The sequence below is a fragment of the Apium graveolens genome, chromosome 10 (genome assembly GCF_009905375.1).
Source record: "Apium graveolens cultivar Ventura chromosome 10, ASM990537v1, whole genome shotgun sequence".
Taxonomy (NCBI): domain Eukaryota; kingdom Viridiplantae; phylum Streptophyta; class Magnoliopsida; order Apiales; family Apiaceae; genus Apium; species Apium graveolens.
The window spans coordinates 131,055,177-131,070,134 of record NC_133656.1 but is presented as its reverse complement, the minus strand read 5'-3'; the positions used below and the strand labels follow the sequence as shown (position 1 = coordinate 131,070,134).

The following is a 14,958-nucleotide window of genomic DNA, read 5'->3' as shown; positions in this document are numbered from 1 at the left end:
TTCTTATTGCTTCTAGTCTTGCAACAGGAGCAAAAGTCTCATCATAGTCAATTCCCTCTTCTTGTGAGTATCCTTTAGCAACCAGCCTTGCTTTATTTCTAGTAACAATTCCATTTTCATCCATTTTGTTCATATACACCCACTTAGTTCCAATTATGCTTCTGTTCTTTGGTGCAGGGACTAATTTCCAAACTTTGTTCCTCTCAAACTGATTCAGCTCCTCCTGCATAACACATATCCAATCAGGATCCACTAGGGCTTCTTCAGTTTTCTTGGGCTCTACTTGAGATAGAAAACATGCATGTAGGCATTCATTAGCAGTTGCACTTCTAGTTCTCACACCAGCTGAGGGATCACCAATAATAGCTTTTACTGTATGACTCTTATCCCACTTTCTAGTGTGTGTCTGTTGACTAGTGCCTTCATCATTTTCTCCAGTATTACCATGACTGTCATTTCCATTCTCTCATTCTCCCCCTGAGTTTGTGCCATCAAATTCAGGTGTCTAAAGAGAGCTTTCATTCCCATGATTTCATTCAGAGGTCTCTTCATTTGTCATTTGTTGTGCCACAACTTCATCTTCCTCATCATAATCACTATCAATGGTTAGATTCTCAAATGCAAGGACTTCAGCATCATTTACATCAAGGCATTCCAAGCCTGGACACTTGTCATCATCAAAAGTCACATTTGTGCTTTCCATAATTTTTTTTTGATCAATCACATAAACTTTGTAGGCTGTTCTTTCCAATGAATATCCCAAAAAAATTGCTTCAAAAACTTTAGAGTCAAATTTTCCCACATATTCAGAGTTGTCTTTTAGAATATAACACTTGCTTCCAAACACATGTAGATGCTTCACTGTAGGCTTCCTGTTAGACATAATTGAGTAAGGTGATTTTCCCTAAGCTTTGTTGATGAGATATCTATTTTGAGTGTAGCATGCAGTATTAACAGCCTCTTCCCAAAAACTAGTTGGCAACTGAGCATCTTGTAGCAAGGTTCTAGCAGCTTCAACCAATGTTCTATTTTTCCTCTCAACTACTCCATTATCTTGAGGTGTTCTAGCTGCTGAAAATTCTTGAACAATGCCTTTTCTTTTGTAGAATTCACTTAATGTTGAGTTTCTGAATTATGTTCCATTATTATTCCTCAATCTTTTCACACTAACTTTTCCTTCAGCTTGCTTCTCAATTTTCTTGATGTGCTCAATTATAATGTTTGGAGTTTCATCTTTAGAGTACATGAACTCAACCCAAATGTATCTTGAAAAATCATCAATCATGACAAGGGCATATTTTTTCCTTGAAATGGACAAGAAATTTACTGGCCCAAACAAGTCCATGTGAATAAGTTGCAGAGGTGCACTTATAGAATTCACAGATTTTGACTTGTGACTTGATCTTTTCATTTTTCCTTTCTGACAAGCTTCACAAACTTCCAGTTGAGCAAATTCCAGACTGGGCATGTCTCTCACAAGCTCTTTCTTGACTAAGGTGTTAATTGCTTTGAAATTCAAGTGAGATAGCTTCTTATGCCACAATTTGCTTTGCTCTTCTGATGCCTTGGTGTAGAAACAACACACTCCATCCTTATTTGTTGAGTTTAAGTCTGCAACAAACAAGCTTCCCTTTCTTACTCCTTTAAGAGCAATTTTACCAGTCTTTTTGCTAATAAAAGCACAATCTTCTTTGTTGAAAACAACTTGAAAACCTCTGTCTGCAAATTTACTAACACTTAGAAGATTTACTTCTAATCTAGAAACTAGTGCTACATCTTCAATGACAACATTTCCAGAAACAATCTTGACATATCTCATTGTGAATCCTTTGCTGTTGTCTCCAAAGGTCACCAAAGGGTCAGCCATCTCCTCAAATTGTGATAGTAGGGCCTTATCACCTGTCATATGCCTGGAACATCCACTATCAATGATCCATATGACCTTCTTTCCTTTGCCCTACACACAATGAGGATTAAGTATGTTTAGCTACCCAAGCTGTGTTGGGCACTTTCTTCTTGTTAACTGATTTTGCAGAAGTAGAATGAGAAATTTCAGATAAAATGGAATTCATAGACTGTTGAGCATTTTCCCTTTCAGATATAGAACCAACTTTTGATTCTATGAGATCAATTCTCAATTTGTAGCAACTCTTCATCACTTTCATGTTACAGGAAATGCAGTCAAACTTGTCACAGAATGAATAGGGATCATTAGCCTTAGCTTCATTGTACTTGCAGACTCCTTCAGGTGGATTGCTAACAATCTTTTTACAAAGGTGAGTTAGGTGATTCATTGATCCACAATTCTCACACCTCTTTCTAGAAGCATCTGCAACATAAGCAAAATTATTGCTTTTGTTTATCCCAATCTTTCCATTTCTATTCTTCTTTTTCTTTTTGACCTCTTCAGCTTTCATCTCCTTCACAGGCTTCTTAGTTTCTTGATTGGCTTTTAGTGTTTCAACAGAGATGGAAGACTGAGTTGTCTCATCATTTTTCTTTTCCTTGTCCTCATCAGCTATCTCATGTTTGATGATCAACTCTTCTTCAATGAAGTTCACCTCACATGCCTTGAACAAAGGTGATTCAACTTTCTTCAAAATAATTGGAACATTCTCAGTTTCAGTTGATTTTCCTTTATCACTGACATACATCGTTTTGTTGTTCAAACCCTCATAATCAAGACCAATGGCAATGTTTGCACATGGCTTGTTCTTTTCATGATATTGGCCAATCAACTCAGAAGCATTTTTGAAGGATTTCAGCTTCACTTCATTCTTCTCCAGCCTTTCTCTCAATACTGCTTCAATTTCACTTGCACACTTTAATTTGTTCTTTAAGTATGCATTTTCTTGCTTAGCAGCACAAGTTCAACCAGCAACAAATCAGTCTCTTGTTTTTCACTCTCAAGTTTTTCATTGATCTTTTTCAATCTGCTAACTTCCTCATTTGCAGCAACCATGCTTGTATGAATGTGGAACATTTCTGTGCTCATCTTTTCAACAGTTTCCTTATATTGACTCACATTTAAATCAATTGTGGTAAGAGTTGGTACCTGTGATTTAGATGATGAAGAATCTCCTTGCTCCAAGGCCATGAGTGCATAGTTTCCAACTTCTTCATCTTAATCATTATCTGAATCATCCCAGCTTTTGCCCTCAGCAATCTAAGCTTTCCCTTGTTGCTTCTTTAGAAGAGCATCATACTTTGCTTCCAATTTAAGATAGGCTTTGTCTTTCTTTGCCTTCTTGGGTTTCCTACATTCTGTAGCAAAATGGCCCAACTCATCACAGTTAAAGCACCTTATGTTTGATCTATCAACGTATCCAGTTTTGTAGCCAATTTTGTTATCAGGAGTGTACTTCCCTTTTCCTTTCCAGCTGCTGTCTTTGTTGAAGGACTGTCCTTTGCTCTTGAAAAATCTTGGTTTCTTCACTCTAATGTTAGATACTTTTCTAGCCAAGTAAGCCATTGATTTGTCTAGCTCATCAAGCTCATCAAGAGTGTAGAACTCATCTTTTTCATCCAATTCCATTATTACTTGCTCTTTAGTGTCATTGACTATTTTCTCACTTGTAGAAATTTCTGGAGTTTGGGATCTTTGCTCATCATTAGAGGTCTGGCCATCATTCATAATCAGTGCACTTGAGCCATCCATTACATATCCTTGACCAGACCTTAATGATATCTTTTGAATCATTTCAAGTTCATAAGTTTTTAGAACCCCATAGAGCACTTCCAGTGTGATTCTACTCAAATCCCTTCCTTCTCTGATTGCAGAGATCTTTTGTTCCAAATGATCAGGGAGAGTAAGCAAGAACTTTAAATTCACTTCTTCAACATCATAAAATTTATCATGAAGCTGCAAGTCATTTATCAGCTTATTAAACCTTTCAAACACATCAGTAATACCTTCCTTTGGTTTAGCCATAAAACCCTCATACTGAGAAATCAATATCCTTCTTTGATTTGACCTAACCTCCTCAGTTCCTTCACAGAGTATCTCAATCTTTTCCCATATCTGTTTAGCAGTGTCACAGTTGACAATGTTATTATACATTACATTGTCAAGTGACTCAATTAGTATCAGTTGCAAAGCACTGTCTAGGGAAACTTTCTCTATTTCACTTTCAGTATACTCAGAGGCATCCTTGGGAGCATAATGAGCTGGAATAACCATGTATCCATCTGTGGTTTGCTCAACTCTAACCATAGGAGTGAAGGGCCCATTCTTGAGGATCTAAATGTAAAGGTGATTGGCCATTTTATAAACAACAACATTTTCTTTTTCCATAAAGTGTAGTTGGCCTTATCAAAGGGAGGAATCTTGATACTACTGATTTTCTGTGTATTCATTTTTCCAAGATCTAATCTGTTTACTTTCAGATTTTGCTCTGATACCACTTGTTAGATATGAATACAACACAAGGGGTGAATGTGTTTTGGCTTAAATATTTACTTTTTGATCGACTTTGGGTTTAGCAGTTGGTTGTTATCAATGATTTTGTAGAATAGATGTTAAACATAAATAACAATGCAAATATGTAAAACAAAGATCTTCAAAACTCACTTAATTTTATATTAAAAATCAAGCAGTGTTTTTCTACAAAATCTCTAAGTTCTTGGTTTAGAACTTAGCTTCTTTCTTGAGAGAGAATACAATTTCTAATCTATTAAGTCCTCTTATTAAACAAAGGACCTCAGTTAACTTTATATGATAGTTAACTTTGGATTACACAGTGAACAATAAGAAGTGCTAATCACTTTTCTAACCTATCACTAATCACTTTTATTTAAAGGAAAAGTGAGATTTCCATATCTAGATTAGCATATCTTCATCCACTGTGTATTGGTTGATCCTCCTTTGTCAGTTAATCTTCACCATTAATCTTGCACATCTCTCAAGCTACTTTTTGTAGACTTGTCAATCCAGCTGTGTGAATTGTTTGTTGATTTGCAACCTTGGATATTGAACTATTATGCAATTCTGTACTTAGAGAAATTTCTTCACTTTGAGATCTCCAATTAAGCTGTAGAGAACTCGACATCTCGATAGGCATGTTGGCTTGTCGATATCTCTGAAATTTCATTGTTGACTTGACTTATCGACAGCTCTGAGTTCTCTAGTGAATTTTGGTTTATCGATAACTCAGAGTTCTCTAATGGACTTTGGCTTATCGATAACTCAGAGTTCTCTAATGAATGTATACTTGTCAATATCTCTGAGTTCTCGAATGGGTATCTGACTTATCGATATCTCCAATAGCATTTCCTGAGTTCTCGATAGATAATTCCTGAGTTCTCGATAGGTCTTTCTGAGTTCTCGAATGACTTCTCTATAACACTAATTCTGTGACTTGTAGAGATCTTGACTTAGAATGTTTTTCACTAAACTGAATTATTCAACTCCAAGCTTCTTCATAATTCTTCTGAGGCATGACCTTCTTGATCTTCTTCCAGATAGAATTCTTAGGCTTGACACTGTTTAGGGAAAAATGCTCCAGTCTGCTCCATTTACATTTTACAGATATTAAGTGTTACAAGTATAAATTATAGATTAAGGTTACAATATAACTAATCTTAGGGTTGTCAATATGAATTAGTTTTGTTATGATACAGGCATGTCTTGCACAACAGTTTTTGGCGCCGCTGCCTGGGACTGTAGTGTTAATTTTTAGTTTATGTATTTTCCATCAGTGGTCGTTAAAGTTCATTGACTCGGACATTGTTACTTATTTATTTCCTTGTCTTATTTTAGGTACTTTAGCGAAGGTGTATGCATACGCATTCGCGTACTCGTAAGAGAACACTGGATAAAGCCGAGGAAGAAGTTGTGGTGGTTCGAAAGGAAGTTTTTGAAGAAGAAAAGAAGGTAGAAGAAGAATAGAAAGTCGAGGAACCAGTTTTAGTAGAGATGGGTGATCAAGCAGAAAATCCTAAGGATTTGATGGACTATTCTCAGCCTAAGATCAATGACATTCAGTCAAGCATTATCATGCCATCCATCAGGGCTAACACTTTTGAGATCAAGTCAAGCACGATTCAGATGATACAGAACTCAGTTCAGTTTGGGGGTTCTCCTACTGAAGACCCCAACATGCACAGTAGGGATTTCATCGAGATCTGTGACACATTCAAGTTCAATGATGTGACTGAAGATGTTATCAAGATGCGACTCTTCCCATTCTCTCTGAGGGACAAAGATAAGTGCTAGCTACATTCTCTACCAGCAGGGTCTATCACCACTTGGGAAGATCTTGCTCAAAAATTTCTCACTAAATTCTACCCTATGGCGAAGACTGCTGCAATCAGGAATGCTCTTACTCAGTCTACTCAGCAAACTGGAGAATCTCTGTGTGAGGCATGGGATTGATATAAGGAGATGTTAAGGAAGTGCCCACACTATGGCATGACTAATTGGATTATTATTAACTATTTCTACAATGGATTGGGTGCTACTTCCAGACTCATGCTCGATGCAGCATCAGGAGGAGCCTTGTGGGATAAGAGCTACGATGAAACTTATGAATTGATTGAACTGATGGCTGCTAATGAGTACCAGAATACCTCCTAGAGACTGATAAAGGAAAAAGTAGCAGGAATTCTGGAGTTGGATGCAGCAACTGCTATAACTGCCCAACTTAAGGCTTTGACGATGAAGGTGGACACTTTGGCTAATCATGAGGTTAATCAAATCGTTAGTGTCTCTGAGCTTTGTGTTGGTGCCCATGAGACTGAACAGTGCACAATTTCTAGCGAATCAGCTCAGTTCATGAGCAACTTTCAACGTTCGCAGCAACCTGTGCCAGCCACTTATCATCCCAACAACCGTAATTATCCTAATTTCAGTTGGAGTAACGCTCAGAATGCAGTTCAATAGCCTTATCAGCAGTATCCATCTAAGCAGTACAACCCTCCTGGTTTTCAGCAACCGCAATATGCACCGAGACACCAACTTTAGCTGCAACAAGCTAATAAAAAATCTGAATTAGAGGAGTTGAAGCTTATATGTAAGAGTCAAGCTGTTTCTATCAAGACCTTAGAAAATCAAATAGGGCAAATTGCCAATGCCTTGCTAAATCGTCAGCTTGGTAGACTACCTAGTGACACTGAAGTTCCAGGAAGGAAGGAAGCTAAGGATCAGGTAAAGGCAATCACTTTGAGGTCTGGAAAGGTTGTGAATCCCGAACAAACTCAAGCGTTGACTGAAGAAGCTGGGGCTGGGAGAGAAGTAGAGTAGCAGGAAGTAGAAGTGGAACCAAGGAAGACTACTATTGAGCACACTCTTACTGAGGGTAATACATGGGAGAAACAGATCTATCCTCCACCACCTTTTCCTAAGCAGCTGCAGAAGAAAAAGCTGGACAAGCAATTTGAGAAGTTTCTGGAGGTGTTCAAGAAACTTCATATCAACATACCTTTCGCTGAGGCTATTAGATATATTTGATAATGTCATGGCTAATATGTTTTATGTTTAGCTTTCAGATCTTATTTGAACAGGATAAATCAATACTTAACTGTTGATCAGTACTTATACTGGAAGTCAGGACTTAAGGATATCAGTACTTATGTTATCAAGGATAATCATCAGAAGATAAATATCAGAACTTAAGTGCTGAAGGACAATCAGATAAGGACAGTAGCTGATTAAAGGAAAGAAGATCAAGATAAACATAAGAAGAGATATGCATGAAGAAGGAATTCCGTAAAGAATGGAATACTTGGAAGAAAAGATATCTGATTGATATATTTTAGGAAGCAGAATTATATTCCATATCAATTAGCGATTATCTTGTAACTGTGTAGTATATAAACACAGACATAGGGTTTACACTAAAAGTGTTATCATTATTAGAGAAGATTATTCATTGTAACCCTAGCAGCTCTCGTGATATTTGATCATCACTGAGAGGTAACAGTTCCATACTGTAACAGAGTTTATTGTTTCAATAAAGTTTGTTTTCTCTTACTTAAGTTCTTAAAGTTCGATTTGAGTGTACTATACACTATATTCACCCCCTCTACAGTGTGTGTGTGACCTAACAATTGGTATCAGAGCCTATCTGTTAACATACATACAGTTAAAGATCCAAAAACAATCATGTCGGACACAGAAACTCCAACTAAGCCTACCAAAACTGAGGAATCACCAAAGACACAAATTCAGAGTCGGTATTAGACCATCAGAGTTCCCATACTGAGACCATCTGAATATCCCATATGGAAGGTAAGGATGACCATGTTCCTGGAAGCAACAGATCCAGAATACCTTGATAGAATCAAGGAAGGCCCTCACAAACCAACCAAGCTTGCTGTTGCAGTTGCAGGTGAAGCAGCAAAGACCGTACCAAAAGATAAGAGTGATTATACTGCTGAAGACATAGCATCAATTACTAAGGATGCTAAGGTACGACACTTACTGCATAGCGCCATTGATAATGTAATGTCAAACAGGGTAATCAACTGCAAGACTGCTAAGGAGATATGGGATGCTCTGGAAACAAGGTGTCAGGGAACTGACACAATTAAGAAGAACAGGAAGACAATACTCACTCAAGAGTATGAACATTTTGACTCAAAGACTAATGAGTCATTGAATGATTTATATGATAGATTTGTCAAACTTTTAAATGATTTGTCATTGGTTGATAAAGAGTATTATCTTGAAGATTCAAACCTTAAGTTCCTGTTAGCTCTTCCTGAATGCTGGGATTTGAAGGCAACGACAATAAGAGACAACTATAATCTTGATGAAACAACTCTTGACGAAATCTATGGAATGCTCCATACTCATGAGCTGGAGATGGAACAAAGAAGCAAGAGGAAAGGAGGAAAGTCAAGGACAGTTGCTCTTAAGGCTGAAGAAGAATTCCCCAAAGCAGCTTCCTCAAAGAAAGACAAGGGTAAAGCTCTTTTCATAAAGTCTGATACTGAGTCATCAAGTTCTGAGAGTGATGATGACTCAGATTCTGAAAGCTTGCCTGAGACTGATGTTGATGAGGAGATGATGAAGCCGTGTGCTCTTATGGTGAAAGGAATCACAAAGATTGCATACAGGAAGTTCAGGAAGGGAAAGAAGTTTTCCAGGAAAGGCATAAGTTCTGATAAGAAGAATTTCAGAAGATCTGAAGGCAGAGGAGGAAAGTCTGACAGAGGAGATTACACCAATGTTAAATGCTATAACTGTGGTGAGAAAGGCCACATATCTCCTGACTGCAAGAAGGTAAAGGGTGACAAAGGCAAGGCTCTTGTCACAAAGCAGAAAAGCTGGACAGACACCTCAGACTTTGAAAGTGAGGAAAACTATGCATTGATGGCAAATGCTGATAAAGAAAGTGCTGAGAGCAGTTCTGAAGCTGCTGAAACAAAGGTACCTCAGACTACTTATGCTTTTCATACTGATGATATTAATGAGTTGAGAAGATATCTTAAAACCATGTTTGTTAGTTATAGAGATCAAACTTTAACATGTGAAAGATTAACTTCTGAAAATCTTGCATTTAAGAAAAGAAATGATTTCTTAGAAAACGAGTTAGTCATGTTCCATCAAACTCAGAAGGATAGAGATGACGCTTTTTATGTTAGGAATGAAGTGCTAAAATTAAATGAATCTCTAAAAACTGAGTTAGAAAAGGAAAGAGAGATTATCAGGACTTGGACTAACTCTGGCAAAACAACTCAAAATTTGCTAAGTAGTGGAAACTGGAAAGAGGGCTTAGGTTATGGAGAAGATAAGAAAGATAAAGGAACTGAAGAAATTAAGTCTGTTGATAAGCAAAAGCCAAAGTTAAAACATGTTAAGTTTGTAACTGTAAAGTCTGAAAATGAAAAATCAGAAGTTACAAAGAAATTAACTTCTGAAAAACTAAAACAGGAAAAGACAGCTGAAGTGAACATAGGCTTAATGACAAAGAAGCAGCTTAAGCATAAGCTGAAAGATGTCAAGAATGCAAACAAGGTAAAATCACCTAGAAAAAATAGGAATGGAAAGGAAGGTGTGAATAAAAGCAATGATTATAAACCTGTTCCTGATGCTCCTAGGAAAACATGTCATAACTGTGGAAGTTCTAACCATCTGGCTTCTTTTTGCAGGAAGAATAAGAATATTAACTCCTTACCTTCAAAATCAGGAGTTAAGAGTCAGTCTGTTAGATACAAACCACAAAATCCTTATTTTCATTGTGGTAGTTTATGGCATTCCATTTATACTTGTAAGGAATATCATAGTTTGTACTATGATTATTATCAAATAAAACCTTCTTTGAAGAAAGTTTCCATTGTTCCTTCTAGTGTAAATTCTGATTCAAAGTCTGATAGTGTAAGTTCTGATAAGAAAAATGTTAACATAAACTCTGATGCTAAATCCGCTGTAAATGTTAACAAACTTAATAAGGCCAAAGGATCCAAGCAAGTCTGGGTCCTTAAAATTAATAATTAGTGGTATTTGTGATTGCAGGGCAATAGGAAAAATATTCTAGTTCTGGACAGTGGATGTTCAGGACATATGACTGGAAATAAGGCCCTGCTATCAGACTTTGTGGAGAAAGCTGGCCCAAGTGTTTCTTATGGAGATGGCAACATTGGAAAAACATTGGGATATGGCAATATCAATCTTGGAAATGTCATAATTAAACAAGTAGCTCTAGTCTCAGGACTTAAACACAACCTACTGAGTATAAGTCAAATCTGTGACAGAGGTTATCATGTTGATTTCTTTGAAGAACACTGTGAAATTGTGAGTAAATCTAAAGGCAAAGTTGTTCTGAAAGGATACAGGCGTGGTAACATTTATGAAGCTAAGCTTTCAACAAGTACTGATGGTTCTGCAATCTGTCTGATGAGTAGAGCATCAATTGAAGAAAGCTGGAATTGGCATAAGAAACTCTCCCATTTAAATTTCAATAATATAAATGAACTGGTCAAGAAAGATCTTGTGAGAGGATTGCCAAACACAGTATTTGCTCCTGATGGTCTTTGTGATTCATGTCAGAAAGCTAAACAAAGAAAATCTTCATTCAAGAGCAAGACTGAATCATCAATTCTTGAGCCTTATCATCTACTACATGTTGATCTATTTGGTCCAGTAAATGTCATGTCTATTGCAAAGAAGAAGTATGCGTTGGTCATAGTAGATGAGTTCACCAGATACACATGGGTGTATTTCTTGCATACAAAAAGTGAAACTACATCAACCTTGATTGATCATATCAAACATCTGGATAAAATGGTCAAAGATTCTGTGAAAGTTTTAAGGAGTGATAATGGCACTGAGTTCAAGAATTTGATAATGGAAGAGTTCTGCAAAAACCATGGAATAAAGCAGGAATTTTCTGCTCCTGGAACTCCACAGCAAAATAAAGTTGTTGAAAGGAAGAATAGAACTCTCATTGAAGCTGCACGTACAATGCTTGAAGAAGCAAAGCTTCCAACCTATTTCTGGGCTGAAGCTGTGCAGACTGCTTGTTTTACTCAAAATGCAACACTCATTAACAAGCATGGAAAAACACCATATGAGATGGTGAAGAAAAAGAAGCCAAATCTGAAATATTTTCATGTATTTGGATGCAAGTGTTTTGTTCTCAAGACTCATCCTGAACAACTATCAAAGTTTGATCTAAAAGCTGATGAAGGAATCTTTGTTGGATATCCACTTTCCACAAAAGCCTTCAGAGTCTATAATTTGAGAACAAAAGTGGTCATGGAATCTATCAATGTCTCTTTTGATGACAAAAAGATTACTGGTCTTGAAGATTTCATTGACCATGATCAGCTGAGATTTGAAAATGAAGACTCAAATTCTGATACAGAAAATCCTGACAGTCTAAGTCCTGATACTGTAAACTCTGATGGATTAAACCCTGATGTTATTGAAACTGTGGAGACTACGTCAAAGGAAGATGCACCTATGCAGGGGGAGCATACTCAAGATCCTACCACATCTCAAGAAACATCAGAACATGCATCTGGCTCTTCAAGTTCTGATTCGTCAATTCTGATAAGCCAAGTTCTGATAGTGCTGAAAATCTAAATACTGAAGAATCCAACTCAGAGAGCATAGGTTCAGGGGGAGCATCAGAAAATGAAAATGAAAATAGCATGGATCATGGGAGAGCATCCAGTTCTAGAGAAAACCTTCCATCTGCAAGGAAGTGGACAAAATCACATACACCTGATTTGATAATTGGAAATCCTGATGCAGGTGTCAGAACTAGAACAGGTACTTCAAATGAATGTCTTTACAATTCTTTTCTCTCTCAGACTGAGCCAAAGAAAGTGGAAGAAGCTCTTCAAGATGCTGATTGGGTGCAAGCAATGCAGGAAGAGTTGAATGAATTTGAAAGAAACAAAGTCTAGACCCTAGTGCCAAGACCAAAGAATAGATCTGTTGTTGGTACAAAGTGGGTATTCAGAAATAAAACTGACAGTGATGGCATAATTATAAGGAATAAGGCAAGGCTGGTTGCAAAAGGATATTCTCAACAGGAGGGAATTGATTATGATGAAACATTTGCACCAGTTGCTAGGTTAGAAGCCATAAGGATAATCTTGGCTTATGCTGCTCACAAAAAGTTTACTGTCTTTCAAATGGATGTGAAAAGTGCTTTTCTCAATGGAGAATTGGAGGAGGAGGTATATGTTGAACAACCTCCAGGTTTTATAGATACCAAACATCCAGATTATGTCTACAGGCTTGATAAAGCACTTTATGGACTTAAGCAAGCTCCTAGAGCATGGTATGAGACTTTAGCTCAGTTTCTTCTAGAAAGTGGATTCAACAGAGGGACAATAGACAAAACACTGTTCTACCTCAACCATGGAAAGGACTTACTTCTGGTCCAGATTTATGTTGATGATATCATTTTTGGATCTACAAATGGCAAACTTTGCAAAAAGTTTGCCAAGCTAATGCAGTCAAGATATCAGATGAGTATGATGGGCGAACTTAGCTATTTTCTGGGCCTTCAAGTCAAGCAGAATGAGGAAGGCACTTTTATTAGTCAAACCAAGTACACCAGAAACTTGCTGAAGAAATTTGGAATGCAAGATTGTTCAAGTACATCCACTCCAATGGCCACTGCGACAAAACTGGATAAGGATACCGGTAAATCAGTAGATATTACTGACTACAGAGGTATGATTGGCTCTCTACTCTATCTAACTACTAGTAGACCTGATATCATGTATGCTACCTGTCTTGGTGCAAGATTTCAAGCAGATCCAAGAGAACCTCACTTAACAGCTGTAAAAAGAATCTTTAAGTATCTTAAAGGAACAGCTGCTCTGGGATTATGGTATCCTAGAGAATTAGATTTTAAACTAATAGGTTACTCAGATGCAGATTTTGCAGGTTGCAAAATTGACAGGAAAAGCACAAGTGGAAGCTGCCAATTTCTTGGAGGCAGATTGGTTTCTTGGTACAGCAAGAAACAAAAGTCAATTTCCACATCAACTGCAGAAGCAGAGTATATTGCTGCAGGAAGATGTTGTGCACAGATTCTTTGGATGAAGAATCAATTACTGGATTATGGGTTAACATATTTCAAAATCCCTATTTACTGTGATAATCAAAGTGCTATTGCTATGACAGGTAATCCAGTTCAACACTCAATGACAATGCACATCAGCATCAGGTACCACTTCATCAGGGAACATGTGGATGAAGGTACAGTGGAATTGCATTTTGTTCCCACAGATCAACAACTAGCAGATATCTTCACAAAACCACTGTGTGAAGCTACTTTTACACGATTGGTAAATGAACTTGGAATGGTTTCAGGTTCTTTCTCTAAATCTGCTTAGTCTTGTTCTGTGTTATCAGACTTTATGCTCAGTATTTACAGAATTAATCTCATTGTGTATTCTGTGCTTAATTGATAAATGTCTTTAAGTACTGACTGTTGTCTGATATATGTTTCTAAACTCTGATAAGTGATATGTCTGTTCAAGTACCTATTCTATCCTATGAGGATAACTGTGCTAGATACTGACCTAGTAGACTTCAATAAACAAATGATTCCATGTAAGAAGTAATTATTTCAGTGGAAACCCTTTGACACTAGCAAATTATGATAATTGAGCTTAGTTAAGTTTACTTTGTATATCTTATTACTAAGTCACAAATTAGAATAATGCTACTCATCTGTTAAGTTCTGATACTAGTAAAACTGCTGAATGTACTAAGTGCTGATAAACCTCACTTATCAAAAGAAAAAGTAAAAAGATCAAAGAATAAAATCAGGTACTCCTTTGAGATCTAGAGTAAAAATGTGGAAGGGACGACCCAAGTGCATTGCTGGTATTAAGTAGATATGCATTAGAAAAGCAAAATATTTTCTTGGTGACTTTTCACACTCTATGATTACTGGAGAAATACTCTGATAATAGCATAAATTCTGATAAACAGTCGTGACTCACTTACACTGAGAAGCCACTGTAAAATAGAATTTCAAAAGATGCATAAAATTAGCACAAAACAGTTGAGGTGGACTCAAGTATGAACTCATTCATCAGTAGGTTTCAGGACAATGACAGCTCTTTAGCAAAATTTTAGTTATGCCTTATTTCTAAGATGTGCTGAAGTGAATCAGACTTTACTCTTTGTCTGTTATTTAGCTTAATGCACACACTAATCACTCCATCTGAAAGATGAAAATTTCTGCGGTGGTCTATGTTATTTTAGATAAACAGTCATTGTGTCATTTTTGCACAAATTCTGAGGACAAGTTCTAGTTACACGTTCTGATGATTAAGTTCTGAAGTCTATAACTCAGAACTTGTATGAGGATTTACTAAGATGGGCATTCCTTTTTCGAGTTAAGAAATTATGTTCTGATGACTGTTAAGTTCTGGTATAGGTCTAAGTTCTGATTTCTCAGTCTAATCCTTTACTTGGCTTATCTGTGAATAAAATTTGATAACGGTCTCAGTTCGAACTAGAATATGTTGAAGTGGAAGATT

At 36.9% G+C, this 14,958-nt stretch overlaps 1 non-coding gene across 1 annotated transcript; it reads right to left on the bottom strand.

The window, feature by feature from the left end:
* Positions 1-6,304: 6,304 nt before the first annotated feature.
* On the bottom strand, positions 6,305-6,411 carry LOC141694709 (small nucleolar RNA R71). The gene has a single exon (XR_012563994.1). It is a non-coding gene; the product is annotated as a small nucleolar RNA R71 (small nucleolar RNA).
* Positions 6,412-14,958: the final 8,547 nt, after the last annotated feature.